Below are 19,381 nucleotides of genomic sequence, written 5' to 3' on the forward strand. Positions count from 1 at the left end.
TCTCCACTCTGTAAACCATGATTCATTAATAACCAAACCTCTCTCCCAAATCCCCACCATGACCCTCCTTCCCAGTCCCTTGAGCACTTTATGTTTACTTCATTCTTCTCTTGATCTGGTAGCAAATCAAAGCCCAAGTTAGAAAACTTTGCTTCGGGCCAGAGACAGAGGCATTTTATAGATAGTAAAAAGCAGGAAGAGTTCACTTTTTCTAATAGGGTTCTATTATGCCATTTATTTTAAGGGTTTTGGAGAAAACACTCTATCCCACTCGATATCAAGTGCAGGGGAATCTTGCAATTATCATATGGAAATAATAGTCTAAATTAAGATTAGATGATGAGGATGAATATCTGAACCATTAATAGAAACCAATTAGCATCTTCTTTTAATAAGCAGAATTTTTCAAGAAGTCTTCCCGCTGTAAAGCCAAGGGTAGAAATGGAAATAACTATATTGTGATAAATGCAACTAGCTATTCCCATTGGTAGAACAGGATTAAAGACATTGAAGAAACTAACTTACATCAATGTTATGCTGAAGGTAGTTCACAGAGAAATGAGAGCTCACATTTGGTAGTAAAGGGCCCTGACTGACCCCAGGTTGCCTAAGATTGCATTCTCGCTCCCTTTGCCCATATCTCACTCCCTTTGCACTTGAGTTTCAATTTCCTACTATGTGACATGGGGCAAATAATTATTAGTCCACACAAGGTGGTTGTGAGGATTAAATGAATTAATACACATGAAGTGCCAGAAATACCGGAAGTATTCATTAAACATTAGGTATAATAATTTATTTTTCTGCATTTCACTTAGGATGCAAAATAATTAGCTGGGAAGAGATTTCTGCAGCCACTGAGTTCTATCTGGGTGTCCAGAGTAAATCTTATTTGTTAGCTGTTGCAAAACAGAAAGAGAAGCAAGTATTTTTTAAAATCAATGTGTTGGTTTTTTTAGGTATAACTGACATACTGTTACATCCTATTACTTTCAGATGTATATCATAGTGATTTGAAACTTGTATACATTATAATATGATCTCCACAGTAAGTCTAGTTACCATGTGTCACCATGCAAACTTATTATCTTTTTACTTTTCTGTATTTCCTATGTTGTACATTATATCACCATGATTCCTTTTACAACTGGAAGTTTGTATCTCTTAATCCTCTTCACCTATTTTACCTGCCCCTGTCTGGTAATCAATAGTTGGTTTCCTATAATTGATGAGTTTGTTTCTGTTTTATTTGATTTTTTTATATTCTACATATAAGTAAAAACATATGGTATTTTTCTTTCTTTGTCTGATTTGTTTCACTTACCATAATACTTTTTATGTCCACCTATATTGTCACAAATAGCAAGATTTCATTCTTTTTTATGGCTGAGTAATATTCCATTGTGTGTGAATGTGTGTGTGTGTGTGTGTGTGTGTATATATATATATATATATATATATATATATATATATATATATCACATTGTCTTTATCTCTTCATCTATCCATGGATGCTTAGGTTGTTTACTTCTTGGCTAAGTAATTTCTGCAATGCACGCATGGATGCATATATTTCTTCAAATTGCTATTTTCATTTTCATTGGATAAATACCCATAAGTGGATATTCCCACTCGCGTGCTAGATCATATGGTAGTTCTATTTTTAATGTTTTGAGGAACCTCCATACTGTTTTCCACAGATGCTGCACCAGTTCACATTCCCACAAACAGTATACAAAGTTCCCTTTCCTTCACATCTTCAACAACACTTGTTATTTCCTATCTTTTTTATACTAGCCATTATGACAGGTATGAAGTGAAATCTCATTGTGGTTTTGATTTGCACTTCTCTGATGACTAGTGATGTGGAACATCTCTTCATCTGTCTATTGGCCAACTGTATGTCTTCTTCGGAAAAAAATGTCTATTCAAGACTTTTGTCCATTTTTTAAACAGGTTGGTTTTTTATATTAAGATATATAAGTTCTTTATATATTTTAGATATTAACCCCTTATCTGATGTATAATTTGCAAATATTTTCCTTCATTTGGTAGGTTGCTTTTTGATTTTGTTCTTCACTGTGGAGAAGCTTTTTAGGTTGATGTAGTCGCATTTATTTATTTTAGCTTTTTTTTGCCCTTGCCTAAAGAGACTGGTCCAAAAACCTTTTGCTATGACTAATATCAAATAGTTCATTTTCTGTTTTCTTTCAGAAAGTTTTATGATTTCTTTATTTCTTTCAGAAGTTTTATGGTTTCTGGTCTTATATTCAAGCCTATAATCCATTTGAATTTGTTTTTGTATATAATATAAGATACTGGTCCAGTTTCATTCTTTTGCATACCCAGTTTTCCCAAAACCATTTATTGAATATACTTTTTCCTATGGTATATTCTTACCTTTCTTATCATTGATTAACTTATCATATATGCCTAGGTTTATTTCAGGGCTCTCTATTCTCACACATTGATCTATGTTTTTGTATTCATGCCAGTACCACGCTGTTTTGATTACTGTCACTTTGTAACAGTTTGAAATCTGGTAGTGTGATACTTCCAGCTTTGTTTTTTCTCAAGATTGCTTTGGCTATTTGGGGTCTTTTGTGGTTCCATAAAAAATTCAGGACTCTGTTGTAGTTCTATGGGAAAAATGCCATTGAAATTTTGCTAGGCATTGTACTGAATCTGTAGATTGCTTTGGCGAGTATGGAAATTTTAATGATGTTAATTCTTCCAATCCAGGAGCATAACAAATTTTTCAATTTATTTATGCTGTTTTCAGTTTCTTTTATCAGTGTTATAGTTTTCAAAGTACAAATCTTTTTTTTAATTTTTATTTATTTATGATAGTCAGAGAGAGAGAGAGAGGCAGAGACATAGGCAGAAGGAGAAGCAGGCTCCATGCACCAGGAGCCCGACATGGGATTCAATCCTGGGTCTCCAGGATCACACCCCGAGCCAAAGGCAAGCGCTAAACTGCTGCGCCACCCAGGGATCCCTCAAAGTACAAACCTTTCACCTCCTTAGTTAAATTTCATTCCTTGGTATTTTATTCTTTTGGTGCATTTTAAATAGAATAATTTTCTTAGCTCTTCTTCCTGATAGCTTAGTACAGAAATGCAACGAATTTCTAGATGTTAATTTTGTGTCCTGCAACATTACCGAATTAACCTATTAGTCCTAAAAATTTTTAGTAGAATCTATAGGGTTTTCTATATATAGCATCATGTCATTTGCAAATAGTGATGATTTTATTTCTTCCTGAAAATTGAAAATTTTGGTTGCCTCTTTTTTTTTTTTTGTCTGATTGCTGTGGCTGTGACTTCCAGTACTATGTAGAATAAAAGTGGTGAGAGCAAGCATCTTTGTTTTGTTCGTCATATTAGAAAAAAGCTTTTAGCTTTTCACCATTGAGTATGATTTAGCTGTGGATTTGTCATATATGGCCCTTATTATGTTGAGGTCCATTCAGTCCATACTCATGTTGTTGAAAGTTTTTATCATAAATACATGTTGAATTTTGCCAAATGATTTTTCTGCATCTGTTGAGATGATTGTATGATTTTATCTTTGCTTTGTTAATGTGATAGATCATATTGATTGATTTGTGAATGCTTGCATCCCTAGAGTAAATCCCACCTGGTCATGATGTATGATCATGTTAATGTATTTTTGAAATCAGTTTGCTAATATTTTACTAAGGGTATTTTCACCTATGTTCAGCAGGGATCCTGGCCTGTAGTTTTTGTGGGTGTATGTGGTGCCTTTGTCTGGTTTTGATATTAGGGTAATGCTAGCCTCACAAAATAAATTTGGAAGCATTTCATCCTCTTTAATTTTTTGGAATAATTTGAGAAAAAATAATAACTGACTTCTGTAAATATTTGGTAGAATTCACCTGTGAGGCCATCTAGTCCTAGATTTTTGTTTTGAAGAGTTTTTAGTTAGTAATTCTATTTTATTGCTTGTAATTGGTCTGTTTAGATTTTCTATTTCTTCAATATTCAGTCTTCAATGGTTGCATGTTTGTAGGAATTCATATCTTCTTGATTTTCCAATTTGTTGGCATGTAATTGTTCATGTAGTCTTTTATGATCCTTTGTATTTCTCTGGCATCAATTGTAAGTTTCTTTTCATTTCTGATTTTATTTATTGGTCCCTCTCTCTTGATGATTCTGGCTAGAGGTTCAATGATTTCATTTTTTTAGTGAACTAGTTTAGTTTCATTGATCTTTTTTATTGCTTTTGGGTATTTCATTTACTTTGATTTTGATCTTTATAATTTCCTTTCTTCTACTGACTTTGGACTTTGTTTTTTAGTTACTTTAGGTATACAATATATTTATTTGGGAATTTTATTTATTTATTTATTTGGAATTTTCTTGTTTCTTGAAGTAAGCCTGTATTACTATCAACTTCCATCTTAGAACTGTTTTTGTGGCATCTCATAGATTTTGGAAAATTGTGTTTTCATTTTTATTTGTCTCAAGGTATTTTTTTTCATTTCCTCATTGATTTCTTCATTGACACATTGTTTAGTATGTTGTTTAGTCTCCACAATGTTTGTGTTTTATCCAGTTTTCTTCTCTTGATGATTTCTAGTTTCATACTGTTGTGGTTAGAGAAGATGCTTGATAGGACTTCAATCTTTTTTAATTTATTGAGACTTGTGTTGCAACCTAACATGATTTATCTTGGAGAATGTTCCATGTGCACTTGAAAAGAATGAATATTCTGTAGTGTTTGGATGAAATGTTCTGTGTATATATCCATTAAGTCTATCTGGCCTGAGTGTCATTTAAGGCCAATATTTCCTTATTGATTTGCTTTCTAGACGATCTATCCATTGATGTGAGTGGGATGTTAAGTCCTATACTATTGTTGTATCATTGTCAATTTCTTCTTTTAGTCTATTAATATTTGTTATATACATTTTGGTGCTCCTATACTGGGTGCATAAATATTTATAAATGTTATGTCCTCTTCTTGGATTAATCCCTTTATCATTATATAATGCCCCCCCTTTTTTTTGTCTTTTGTTTTTGTCTTTAAAGTCTATTTTGTCTGATACGAGTGTAGCTATCTCAGTTTTCTTTTCATTTCCATTTGCATAGAACATCTTTTTCCATCCCTCCACTTTGAGTCTGTATCTTAAATCTGAAGTAAGGCTCTTGTAGGCAGCATATAGATGAGTCTTGTTTTACACACACACACACACACACACACACACACACACATCGGTCTTTTTAACTTGATAATCACTTATGTTTGTATACATTTCAAAGCATTTTTACCTCCCTTTCGAGTTTTATGTTTTTGATACCATACTCTATATCTTTTTATTTTATATCCCTTAACTATTTTATTTATAGCTGATTTTACCACTTCTGTTTTTTAATCTTTATACCAGCTTTTTAAGTGGCTATCCACTGCCCTTACTATATATTTGCTTTAACCAGTAAGATTTTTTTTCATATATTTTATTTTTAGTTATGGACCTTTTTTCCACTTAAAGAAGATCTTTAACATTTCTTATAAGTCTGGTTGGTAGTGGATGAACTCCTTTAGTTTTATTTGTCTGGGAAACTCTTTATCTTGCCTTCGACTTTGAATGATAATGTTGCTTGGTAGAGTATTCTTAGTTGTAACTTTTTTCCTTTCAGCACTTCAAATATATTCTGCAACTCCTTTCTGGCCTGTTATTTTTTTTTTTTTTTGAAAAGTCAACTGATAGTCTTATGGGGGTTTTTTATATGTGACTCTTTATTTTTCTCTTGTTTCCTTTAAGACTCTCTTTTTTTATGGTTTACATACTATAACATTTATGTGTTCAAAGTAGTTTTTAGTATAATTACAGAATTCTTTAACTTTTGCCATTTAGTTATGGTGTAGATCTCTTGGTTTTATCTTGTTTGAGGAGTCTCTGTGCTTCATGGAACTGAATATCTGTTTCCTTCCCTAGGTTAGGCAATTTTTGAGCCATTATTTCTTCAAATAAATTTTCTACCCATTTCTTTATCTCTTCTCTTTCTGGGATCCCAAAATGTAGATAGATGTTAGTATGATTGGAGTTGTCCTAGAGGTCTCTTAAATTATTCTTATTTTTTATAATTATGTTTTCTTTTTGCTGTCCTGATTACATAATTTCTACTATTTTGTTTTCCAAATTGCTGATCTGTTCTTCTGTATGAATTAATTTTATGTTGATTCCTTCTAGTGTATTTTTCAAGTTATTGTGTTCTTCAACTCTGATTTACTCTTACATTTTCTAACTCTTTTTGAAGTTCTTACTGTGTTCCTCCACTCTTTTTTTTTAGTTCAGTGAACATCTTTATGACCATTATTTTAAACTCTATCAGGTAAACTACTTACCTCTACTTCATTAGGGTTTTTGTTCTCCCAAGGCTTTTACCTTGTTCTTTCTTTAGAACATATTCCTCTGTCTCCTCATTTTGTTTTATTTTCTGTCTTTGTTTCCATGAGGTAGATGGAACAGTTACCTCTCGAAGGAATGTCCTTATGTTGGAGTGCCCCCTGTGTAAACTGTGTTTGCCTGGCAAATTTCACAGGCTGGCTGGAGCTGCAACAGGTATGGGCCAGGGAGTCCCAGAGCATGCTATACCAGGACCATCTTGTCAGGACAGCTGGAGCTTGGGCTGATGTGGGCAGGGGGCCCAAGGTGCATGCACCAAGGCTACAAAGGTGGCAGGGAGGGCAGTCAGCTGGACTGGTATGGCCTTGGGGCCCAGAGTGTGCTGAGATAGCTCTAGTAGATTGGCTAGATGGCTTGGACTCTGCTTTCATCCCACTGTCAAGTTGGAAAGTAACACAAAATTGCAACCAGTAATGCCCCTGATCCCAAAACAATTTCCAGCAATTCCCTGCCCATTTGGTGACCACTCTAGGGTTAGAAAATAGATTTCTTTCCCTTACTGTCTAACAGTTCTTTAAACTGTCTTTTTTTGGCTGTGCCCCGGGCAGACAAGTCTATGCCCTTTAGTGATCTCTCTCTCTCTCTCTCTCTCCTCCAGGTCACTATGTTAGAGATGCAGTCCCCATCATTATTATGTTTCCTTCTCTCCTAATCCTCTCTATATGGTTTCTTTATTGTTTGTTGTACAAAAGCTGTTCAATCAGTTATCAGTTCTTCAGGAGGAATCGTTCTATATGTAGATATAGGTTCATAGATTCAGTGTGTCCATAGGAGGACTTGAATTCAGGGTCTTCCTATACTGCCATCTTGGACTCTCTCCAATGTGTTGATTTTTATTGCTCTGTTTCCCCTGCATCCATGGTGTCCTACCCTAGAACACCACATAGATATAACAACAGAAGGACTTATGAGAGAGTTAGAAGTAATCTTCACTTTCTCATATTGAAAATGACTGATTTGGAGGGGGAGGGATAGTGTGTTATATTCTAATGATCTAATTTAATATGTCAAGGTAGTGGGTTAAAGTCAGCCTATATCAAGAACCAATTGTTAATAGTTAAGAATTTTGCAAGCTGGTTGTTGAACTACTGATAACTTGAAATCAACCATGGTGGGAATATTTACACTACATAGATCAGTAAATGCTCTAAACTAGGTCCTTTTTTTCTCCTCAGAGAGTCCATTGATTAGCATACCACTAAGTACCTGTGTCATGTACAATATATGAAAGGAAATGAGGATACTTCAAAGGTAGTGGCTTATTCTTTTTGAAGCATGTTTCCATCCTATCTAAATAATCTTTCTAGCAATTGTATGACAGTGGCAGAGTATTTTTATTATTCTGTTTTACATACTTGGAAACCGAAATAATGATGCATAGTCATTAATAATGCAAAGTAATGTCCATCAGGATGACACCAGGACTAAAACCTGGACTTCCTGACTTACCACAATATTTATTTTATTCTTGTTTTGAGATAGAGCATCACAGGATTTTATTTTTTGCAGTTGTTGATTTCCAATTAATTTTAAGAAATGCTATGATAGTTTCTAAATTAACAAAAGAAAAAATCATCAGAATTAAATATTCCATATATCACTTAGTTGGGAGGGCTTGGAAATGAAGAGAAAGTCAAAGATATGGTAAATATTTCCTATAGACGTATTTATTTGTCAACATTAGGTGAATCCTCTGCTGTTTGCCTTTGGGTATAGAAAAAGGGTATCAAAAAAATGGAACATGTACATATTTCCCTGAGAAAGGTTTCATTATAACTAGGAATCCTGAACAGACATGAAATACTTAAAGAATGTTTACAAAGCAAAATGACAACAAATGAAAATGCAGTTTTGTTCAAACTGGGAACCTGAGCACTGAGAGGTTGATCAAAGGAGGCCTCCTAGAGGGAGAGAATTTGAAGAGTGTTTTTCAGGAAGTGTCAGCTTTAGCTGAATTGCTGAAGATGACAGGAAAGGATATTGGCACCTGGTGTGCTAGAACAGCTAAGCAAAGACTTCCTTCCCCAAAGTATATCCAGCCCTCTGGACGTTACCCTAAATAATGGTACCTCTTCTAGGGATAAGGAGAGGAAGCTCAAACCAGACAATTTTATTATGCCTTGTTCAGTCTGGTAAGAGAACAGAGGTTGAAAATTAATAACAAAATAGATTGAAGCCTAAGATTTTCATTTTCCTTTCTATCACTTCCTTAGTCGTTCCAGTCATTTCCTTTTGACATTCCAGTATATGAATCACTGTATCAGGTATGAAAATACTTGAGAAAATTTTCCTATTGTTTTCTCAGAAGCTATATGACATACTTTTATACCACAATTAACAAAAACCTAGCAGACAAATATCTAAACTCATAAACCAAATGGATCAGGGTATGATTATTTGCATCACAAAAAGCCTTTCATTTTTTAAAAGGCTTCACTATTGCTTTATTAATTCATTTTTATGTAGACATTTGTTAAGTGCAATTTATATTTTAGGCACTATAGACACAGGTTTATATAACAGGATCCACTGCCCCCACAGATCTCAGAGTATACAAGAGGAGACCAACATGTTCTGGCATAATTATAGTCATACTTGATGTAGAAAAATGTTGGGGTTTGGAGTCAGTGGCCAAGAAAGAATTCTTGAGACATCTTTGGTGCAAAAAGGTGGTTTTGTTAAAGCATAAGGACAAGACCTGTGGGCAGAAAGAGCTGCAATGGGGTTGTGATAGGTGACTTATTATATACTTCCAAGGTGAGGGGCAGTTAAGGACAGCACAAGCCTTCAAGGTATTTTGTAAACAAGATTTCCAGCATCCTGAAGAGGCTAATTATTGTTATGAGAAGATCATCTGTTATTGTTGAGTGAAAACTGAGTCAGGAGACCCTTCAGATGTGTATCAGTGGGCTATATTCTTGGAGGATGAATGCTAACATTTACCTTGGAGGTACCTTGGAGGGTAGAGATAAAGGAAGTTTCCAAAGGAACTTTCATATATTGAAGAAGATTTACAGGATCCTGGGGGTTGGGATAAGATTGCCTCTTGATCTTAGCAAAATATTAACATCCTGGCAGCTGAGTTTGTAGAGGAATGTCACTCTGACTGTTTTAAGACTGGTCAATGGCCACAGCTTTGTAGTACAACCTGAAATCTGGCATTGTGATGCCCCCAGCTATGGTTTTCTTTTTTAATATGCCCCTGGCTATTCGGGGTCTTTTCTGATTCCACACAAATCTTAAAATAATTTGTTCCAACTCTCTGAAGAAAGTCCATGGTATTTTGATAGAGATTGCATTAAACATATAAATTGCCCTGGGTAGCATTGACATTTTCACAATATTAATTCTGCCAATCCATGAGCATGGAATATTTTTCCATCTCTTTGTGTCTTCCTCAATTTCTTTCAGAAGTGTTCTATAGTTTTTAGGGTATAGATCCTTTACCTCTTTGGTTAGGTTTATTCCTAGGTATCTTATGCTTTTGGGTGCAATTGTAAATGGGATTGACTCCTAATTTCTCTTTCTTCAGTCTCATTGTTAGTGTATAGAAATGCCACTGACTGCTGGGCATTGATTTTGTATCCTGCCACGCTGCCAAATTGCTGTATGAGTTCTAGCAATCTTGGGGTGGAGGCTTTTGGGTTTTCTATGTAGAGTATCATGTCATCTGGGAAGAGAGAGAGTTTGGCTTCTTCTCTGCCAATTTGAATGCCTTTTATTTCTTTTTGTTGTCTGATTGCTGAGGCTAGGAGTTCTAGTACTATGTTGAATAGCAGTGGTGAGAGTGGACATCCCTGTCTTGTTCCTGATCTTAGGGGAAAGGCTCCCAGTGTTTCCCCATTGAGAATGATATTTGCTGTGGTTTTTCGTAGATGGCTTTTAAGATATTGAAGAATGTTCCCTCTATCCCTATACCCTCAAGAGTTTTGATCAGGAATGGATGCTGTATTTTGTCAAATGCTTTCTCTGCATAATTGAGAGGATCATATGGTTCTTGTTTTTTCTCTTGCTGATATGATCAATCACATTGATTGTTTTACAAGTGTTGAACTAGCCTTGCATCCCAGGGATAAATCCTACTTGGTCATGGTGAATAATCTTCTTAATGTACTGTTGGATCCTATTAGCTAGTATCTTGTTGAGAATTTTTGCATCCATGTTCATCAGGGATATTGGTCTATAATTTTTCTTTTTGGTGGGGTCTTTGTCTGGTTTTGGAATTAAGGTGATGCTGGCCTCATGGAGTTTGGTAGTATTCCATCTCTTGCTATCTTTCCGAACAGCTTTAGTAGAATACGTATGCTTTCTTCTTTAAACGTTTGATAGAATTCCCCTGGGAAGCCATCTGGCCCTGGGCTTTTGTGTCTTGGGAGGTTTTTGATGACTGCTTCATCACTGGAGGGTATTATGCTGAGTGAAATAAGTCAATCGGAGAAGGACAAACATTATATGGTCTCATTCATTTGGGGAATATAAAAAATAGTGAAAGGGAATAAAGGGGAAAGGGGAAAAAATGAGTGGGAAATATCAGAAAGGGAGACAAAACATGAGAGACTCCTAACTCTGGGAAATGAACTAGAGGTGATGGAAGGGGAGGTGGGCGGGGGGTGGGGGTGACTGGGTTATGGGCACTGAGGGGGGCACTTGATGGGATGAGCACTGGGTGTTATTCTATATGTTGACAAATTGAACACCAATAAAAAATAAATCTATTTAAAAAAAAGACTTGTCAATGGGCTGTAAGTAGTAAGGATATTTAATTTTTCTTTTGCCTTTGTTTTTCCACATTAACACTCAATTGGCAAAAAGAAGTTCAAACACCATAGGCATTAAATGATCAATGATCAGGACAGTTACAGATGTTGCAGATATTGGACAAGTCTGTAAACAGAAAGTGATGATTCAGGTAGAAATGAATAGGTTCACTGGACCAAAAAAAGAGAGCTTTCCTAAGGAATGACAAAACAGAAAAGTATGCAAGTATTTTTTTTAAGTCAGTGTGTTACCATGGTTCCACTGTGTTAATGGTGTTCCAATCTAGACCACTTAGATATAATAACTGAAAGGCTCATGTGAGATTAGGAATAATCCTCACTTTATTTCACAGGAGTAAAAAGTGGTTGTGCTGATAGTTGGAATGGGAAAATTGAAGTTTCTAGAGACAGATAGATTAGGGATACATGATGGGAAATCACTGAATATTTTCAGCAAGAACAAGAATGGTGTGCTCTGATTTATGTCTTTTTAAAAAGATCATTTTAGAGACGATATAGAGGATGCATTGAAAGGTAGAATTTTTCAAATAGAAGCTTCCTTATTATACTCAAAACATAATTTTATTTGCAAAAGTTCTGCTTCTGTAGAGCAAACTCTTAATCCATCCCCTGTAGCGAGTGGGCCACACCTAAGATATGGCAGGTGAAGTCTAATAAAGCACAAATGTTTTAGTGCTATGACCTTCTATTTTTCAGGGGCACCAACCAGTTCTGTTTAGAGCAATGGTCCAAATGTAAGCCTGATAAACTATAATTGATCTCATACCACCCACACCATAAATAATTTCAAAGTATCAAAACAAAGGCTCCAAATAATTCAGATATATAAGTTCCCAGCCATTTATCTTCCATTTCTGGACCAAACATTTTAAGGTTTTTGAAACCTTAAGGTTGCCCTTTCCCTTGCTTTAAGATGTTGCCAATTGAAGCTGAGCTATACACAGAGCTGATATAGAATTCCCTTCATCCCTTGAGCTAAACAAAGGAAAGCTTATAAGGAAATTTCTGGAAATGAGGTTAATACAAAGTATGTAGGTTCTACATATTTTTTCAAGGAATTTCCTTGAAATTTTGAAATTGAGCTCAAAGTTGGCTAGCATCCTGCCGAGTTAATGATTTTCAAATTTTAGAAAAAGAAATAAACAAAACTGCTTCTAAGGGTACTGTAAAGAACTGAAGAAATCCATGATTATTCAAATTAATGTTCTGGAACACTTGCTGATATAGTCAGCGATTGTGGCAGGCAGTTTGTTTTTTCCTTGTGTTTTAAATCATCTTAATTTAGAAATCATCTTTTGGCATTTATGACCTCAATTCTACTGTGTCAACATAGCACATTACTATTCTCTTTTTCATTTTTTACTTTTAAAAAAGGTGAAAGACTTTATAAAACTCAATCTCAAACTTCTTGAACCAAAGAATCCAGGAAAATGATGCTCTGCTTGCCATTTATGAATAACCAGGTAGATCATACTGTAAGTCAGCCAGAAAATCAGTTAACCCTATTTCTTTTGCCTTCTATCGGTTGCTAACAGATCTTTGTACTTTCTTAGCCAAGGATGGGAGGAAGAGTGTCTGGCAATGGTAAGTTATTTAGACTCAGACTATAGACTGCTGAAAATTTTTCAGCCATTGCGTTTTAGAAAAATCGATCTATGTGTAAGGCTGCTTGCATTTGTAATTTCATTTCAGTCACAGTTTGATTTATCACAAATCAACTGACATTAGGCTGTGACTAATTCTTTCAAGATCTTTAAGCTACTGAGCCTTTGTTGCCCAGGAACTCAGGAGACTGTCCAGGTGGGTGGTTTGCAAATTGTCAGTCAGTGATGTTGAGGGTCTGGTAGGAAAGCAGTAGCCTGGTCTACATAATTGTTCAAATAATTATCTAAAATCACCATTTCAGTGCTTCTTATTGGATGATCAAGACAAAATTCTCTACTCTAGGACCCAATCCATTCAATTTACAGGCTTCCCTAGCTCTGTCTGAGCTTCTCTCTTGCTCTTCCCTAGTGCTAACCCTCTTGCCAGCTAGTGTCTGTGGTTTGCCTATTTTTTTTTATTATTATGGCCCATTTTTGGTACCTTTGACTTTGTTGCTCATATCCAACGTAGGATACTCTCTCAGATTCTCTTCGTTAAAGTAAATCCTCAAATTTCTTAAAGACCTACAGTTTAAAAATCACCTTAACAAGCTTATACCATCCCTCAAAGATACTTTGGTACCCAGCAAGGCAGAAAATACAATACTCTAAACCCTTTATTATGTGTTTTTAGTCCTTGCATTCATACATCATAGGGTCTTATTGATACAAAGGACTCTAGAGATTGTTTAACAAGGGGATAATGAGGTCCAGAAATAATGAAGGATTTTTCCAATTACAGTTCAGTGCAGTAAAGACTGATGCTCCGAAGATAGTGAGACCCAGTGATATTATGAGGTGACCTTACAATCACCAAAGGATGATTGACTTGTGTTTACTACAGCCTCAGAGTTAAATCTGAATCTCAGAAAACAAGTGTTCCAAGAATTCTGTGCAACATCTCCTAGTCTTGCAACATAGATATTCCTCAGAACATCACATTATGTGCGCCTCCAAAAGCAGACAGAATGTGTTATATTTTGGAGAATTTCCACTGTTGTTTTATGTAGATTAAGGTTCCTCTTCTACTTCCCATAGCAACCGTTTCACAGAACAAATATCTACCATTTTTAAAGTTGAATTGGACTATAATTATCATTTTATTATAATAATGATATTACAATTGGATTATAAAATCATGAGGGCAGGGACTGGGATTGTTTTGCATCATTACATCCTTGTGTCTAGAACAATGCTTTGAACACAGAAAGTACTAAAAAAAATGTTGAATGAATGAATGTTTATGCCTTTTTTTCCAGGTTAAATGTACAATCTACAAGGGGTGGCTGGGTTGCTCAGTGTTTGAGCATCTGCCTTTGGCTCAGGTCTTCATCCCAGGGTCCTGGGATTGAGTCCCACATCAGGCTCCCCACAAGGAGTTGCTTCTCCTTCTGCCTACTTCTCTGCCTCTGTGTGTGTGTGTCTCTCATGAATAAATAAATAAAATCATTTTAAAAAATGTATATGCTACAAGACAGGTTCTAGTTCTTGTTAGCATAAAGCAATTCACTTAAAGTTTAATGAAGATTTTTAAGTAAAAATTTACTAGAATATGAGTCACGTATTTATATGCCTATAGATGCAAGCAGGGAGCACAAATCAGCAAAGCCAGGCTGCATATGAGAAATACAACACAGCACTGCAAGCACGATGATTAGAAAATGATATTAATAATGATTAGAACTGTGGCAAAGAGCGTAAGTCTCATCTAAATTGGCTGATTGTTTAAAAAATATATAAAAATTAAAAATTAAAAAAAATAAATTGGCTGATTGTTGCCATGTCAGAATGGAAACCCAGTGACTTTTATAGAGAGGCTAAGATTCAGATTTTAATATAAAATATCACAATATTAAAATATTGATAATTCATTCTAAAAGAAAAACACTTTGTGCACAAGTATTTCTATGGGCAGCTAGGGGCTGTCAATTCCTAGATTTCTGCTCTAAAATCAAAGAACACATCTGGGAAGTTCTGTAGAGGTAATTGAACCCAATAGTCCTGTCTTTCTTGTTGGGGCCTCCAGTAGTATGTGGACAGCATCATGCTCCAAACATCATGCCACCATGAGAATCAGATGAACCGAGCCCTTTATTCCAATCTGGGACCTACAGGGGTCAAAAGAGATCACAGAGATATATACTGCTGGCAAGCTCTGTACTTTCATAAGCCAGTAATTGGCTTGACATTTTTAAAATAGGAAAGCAACAAGACTTATGCACTCTAAATTGACCATGAAATGCTCTCAAAGCAAAATTCTCACCAAGCCTGTCTGAAACATCTCCCTAGAAAAATGGGAAAGGGGAGGACTAGGATGGGCAAAGTTATTTTCTTAAACTTACAGATTCTGCTTTGCCTACATATTTGAGAAAATTCTTATAAAAGTCAGGTGTAATTTTTTTAATAATAAATTTATTTTTTATTGGTGTTCAATTTGCCAACATACAGAATAACACCCAGTGCTCATTCCCTCAAGTGCCCACCTCAGTGCCCGCCACCCAGTCACCCCCACCCCCTACCCTCCTCCCCTTCCACCACCCCTAGTTCGTTTCCCAGAGTTAGGAGTCTTCCATGTTCTGTCTCCCTTTCTGATATTTCCCACTTATTTTTTCTCCTTTCCCCTTATTCCCTTCCACTATTATTTATATTCCCCAAATGAATGAGACCATATAATGTTTGTCCTTCTCCGATTGACTTACTTCACTCAGCATAATACCCTCCAGTTCCATCCACGTCGAAGCAAATGGTGGGTATTTGTCGTTTCTAATGGCTGAGGAATATTCCATTGTATACATAAACCACAGAGTCAGGTGTAATTTGATCAAGATCTTTTGTATATAATACAGAGGAGCATGGGCACAAAAAAAAGGGTTTTTTCATAAGAACGATATAGTTTAGAACATGCAGTATATTACCTATTATACAGCAGGCCATGCCTTCCTGAACTAAAACAGTTTTCAACTAGAGAAAGTCAAACCTCTTATTTGTATGGGAACCATATTTTTTGACTTTTAAAAAAAATTTAAATTCAATTTGCCAACATACAGTATAACACCCAATTCTCATCCCATCAAGTGCCCTCCTTAATGACCTCACCCCATTTTTTTTTTTTTTTTTGGATGAAGACAAATAAAACCACTCAAGTAGCTAACACACACACACACACACACATCCTTAACTAGGTAAATGGAACTATTTTGTTAAAAACAGAATTTCAGAGAGCGGAGCCGGGAGGCCCGGCGCAGCGTGGAGGTCGTTGGCGTCACCTGCCGGCCGCCGCTCCCTGCGCGCTCCAACCAACCGTGCCCTCCGCCCTCGCCCGCCCCGCCCGCGCCGCTCTCGGCCGCAGCTTGGGCACCTCGGCCCAGGGCAGGGCTAAACCGCTGCGCTCGGGGCTTCCGGAGAGTGGGGCAGCCCCTTGCGCGGCTTCTCAAGAACAGCCCCTAGGGAGCCGCCGGACCCCCCGGCTATTGCTCACACACCGGAGCGGCCGCAGATGAGCCACATCGAGACCAGAGCAACCGTGAAAGGCCACCTCGGACCCGAGCAGCTGCCGGATGGCCTCAAAGACTGCGATGCGGTGGTGACTCCAGCCGGAGTCCCAAGAAAACCAGGCGTGACACGGGATGACCTGCTCAGCACCGGTGCCTCAGTGTGGCCACCCGGACTGCGCCTGCGCCCAGCATTGCCCCGAGGCCAGGATCTGCGTCATTTCAAATCCGGTCAACTCCACCATCCCAATGGCAACGGAGGTTTTCAAGAAACACGGAGCTTACGACCCCAATAAAATCTTCGGGGTGACGACCCTGGACATTGTCAGGGCCAACACTTTCATTGCAGAACTAAAGGGTTTGGATCCCGCGCGAGTCAATGTTCCTGTCACTGGCGGTCATGCCGGGAAGACCATCGTCCCCCTGATGTCTCAGCGCACCCCCAAGGTGGACCTTCCCCAGGACCCGCTGACAGCCGTCGCCGGGCGGATCCAGGAGGCCGGCTCGGAGGTGGTGAAGGCCAAAGCTGCAGCAGGCTCCGCCACCCTGTCCATGGCATACGCTGGAGCTCGGTTTGTCTTCTCCCTTGTGGATGCAATGATGGGAAGGAAGGAGTTGGCGAATGTTCCTTTGTTAAATCCCGGGAAGCAGACTGTGCCTATTTCTCCACACCATTACTGCTGGGGAAAAGGGGCATCGAGAAGAATCTAGGCATTGGCAAGATCTCCCCTTTTGAAGAGATGATAGCAGAAGCCATCGCCGAGCTGAAGGCCTCCATCGAAAAGGGAGAGGAGTTCGTGAAGAACATGAAATGAAAGGGCAGCCAGCTAGCAGTCCGTTTCCCTCACTTATGAAGGCATCATGTCCCTGCGAAGCCATCTCCTGCCCTCATGTTTCCGTTGCGTTAACCACCAGTGTCATGTTAAGTCACCGCCCCTTCCAAGCGCAAGTCCGTCAGTGTGTGCGTCAATAAAAGCAGGCTTCCATTTTCTTTAAAAAACAAAAAACAAAACAGAATTTCATCAAACTGCCTTGTGTTTACATGCACCTAAAGGGATATTCATTCACCTACAAGTTCATTGATCAGCCCAGTGTGAAATGGGGAAAGTTAACTGTCAGAGATAGCATCCCGTGGAAAGGAATTTAGAAAGAATCTACTGACTGTGCCCATGTTCTGTGGGCTAGCGCAGCATGCTGCCGTCACTCACTCAATATCTTTTTCACCTCCTGCTGTGTGCCAAGACACTCTGTGGACACCAACACTCATCTCTCACCCCATCCTGCCTCCAAGTTGCCCCAGAGACATCCATTCTCAAGATTAGGCACTTAAGGTACACTGCTCCTCAAAGTGAAGAATGTATTCATTTCAAATATATTGATGTTTTTTTCTGATCTCACTGGGTAGTACTTAAACAAAACATAGGCAGCCTCAGCACAAACCCAGGGAACAGATACTTTTGGTGAAACAGCTGATCTGGGACTCAATCTCACCCTTTGACTCCTGATCAGGTGCTTTCTGCTCTTCTTCTGAACCTCTCTGCTTTAGCCATGGGCAGCAGCTATTTGTTTCCAAGCTGACCCATTTCCAGCTTTTGAGTTTGCTGGAGATACCAGAGCATTAAACTAAAAGAGTTCTTAAAACATGTGTCAAATATCCTGGTTCCACATTACTTAACCTTTCCTGGACTTGGTTTCCCTTCTATAAAATAGTTAGATAAAGCTGACCTTCTAAGTGCAGAGGACTATAATGAAAATCACAGTAATTTACACACATGAAGTCAAAATATACAACTTATCCGAGTAGAAATAAGCCTTCTTAACTCAGAATTCCCTATCAATATTTACTTGGTTTTGCTCACTTCAAGATATTAATGATTACTTGTAAAGTGGAAGACTCAAATCTAGCTATATAGAATAGATGTTCTTTAAGATGACAAAAATAACAAAAGACATATTGTTAGAAATGACCAACTTTGCTCTGAGATTAAAGTATACCATTTACCTTTCATATTTATATACAAAGAACTGTGTTCTTATATCATTCCCTAGTTTACTCCCACTAAGGAATAAGTGGTAAGCATATCCAGTAGGGCTAGAAGATGATTTCTGGTCTGCTCTAGTCTTTTTCTCCGAAGTTATAAACTTAGGCATCATCTCTCACTCTCCATGACCAATCCTGTCAATTTTGCCTTTCCTGTCTCTTGAATCAGTGAACTGCCTCAGCCTAGTCTGGATCTCCTTCCTCTATTATCTGGATTATTGCACTGACTTCCACACCAGTCTCCCTGCTCTAGGCTTGCTCCGCTTCAATCCTTCCATCACACAACTACTCTACTTCTCTTCCTAAGGGACACATTTGACCAGGCCTGCTCAAAACCCTTTAGTGACCTTCCATTGCATATAGATGTAAGACTAAGCTCCCTACCTGGCTCTCAAACCCTTTTACCTCTCCTCCTTCCTTTCCTGTTTATCATCTTAATCATGCCACCATATCCCCTTTTGCTTTTAGGCCCTCCCACGTTCTATTTTTCTCTCAGCCTTGATGCTGTTTTTCCCTAATCCAAGTAACATCAGCATGCAACTGAGAAAAATCCTAGTCATCCAGTTTAAATTTCACTTCCTCACAGGACTCTGCTGAACCCCCAAAATGGGTTAGAGCACCCTTCACCTTCTCTTTAGTAGTATAGTAGTCATTATGCAGTACTATGTAATGTCTGTCCTCCCCACTAGACTATGAGCTCCACTGAGATGGGATCTACTTCATATAGGGCTATATCCCCACTGTGAGGACCACATACTAGAATCTCAATATTTACTTACATAATAAATAAATGACCAAGTGAGTGAGTTAATATCCCATGCTATTATTCCCCCTACTCCCCACCTTTAGGCTACCTGTAGTATGCTATGATATCTACTTCTTTTTTCAGGGTTTTTATTTATAATCTTATATAGTTCTTAATTTTGCTTATATTTGAAAGATAGTCTGTAAGTACTGATTTAGTTTGCTGATTTCCATTCACAACTATACCTCAC

At 37.5% G+C, this 19,381-nt stretch overlaps 1 long non-coding RNA gene and 1 pseudogene across 6 annotated transcripts in view; both read left to right on the plus strand.

Annotated features, from left to right (window-relative positions):
- Window positions 1-19,381, plus strand: part of LOC144295735 (uncharacterized) — a 240,340-nt gene that overhangs the window by 193,741 nt on the left and 27,218 nt on the right. The window lies entirely within an intron of this gene.
- Window positions 16,164-17,410, plus strand: LOC144295732 (malate dehydrogenase, mitochondrial pseudogene; annotated as a pseudogene).

The sequence above is a fragment of the Canis aureus genome, chromosome 24, assembly GCF_053574225.1.
Source record: "Canis aureus isolate CA01 chromosome 24, VMU_Caureus_v.1.0, whole genome shotgun sequence".
Taxonomy (NCBI): domain Eukaryota; kingdom Metazoa; phylum Chordata; class Mammalia; order Carnivora; family Canidae; genus Canis; species Canis aureus.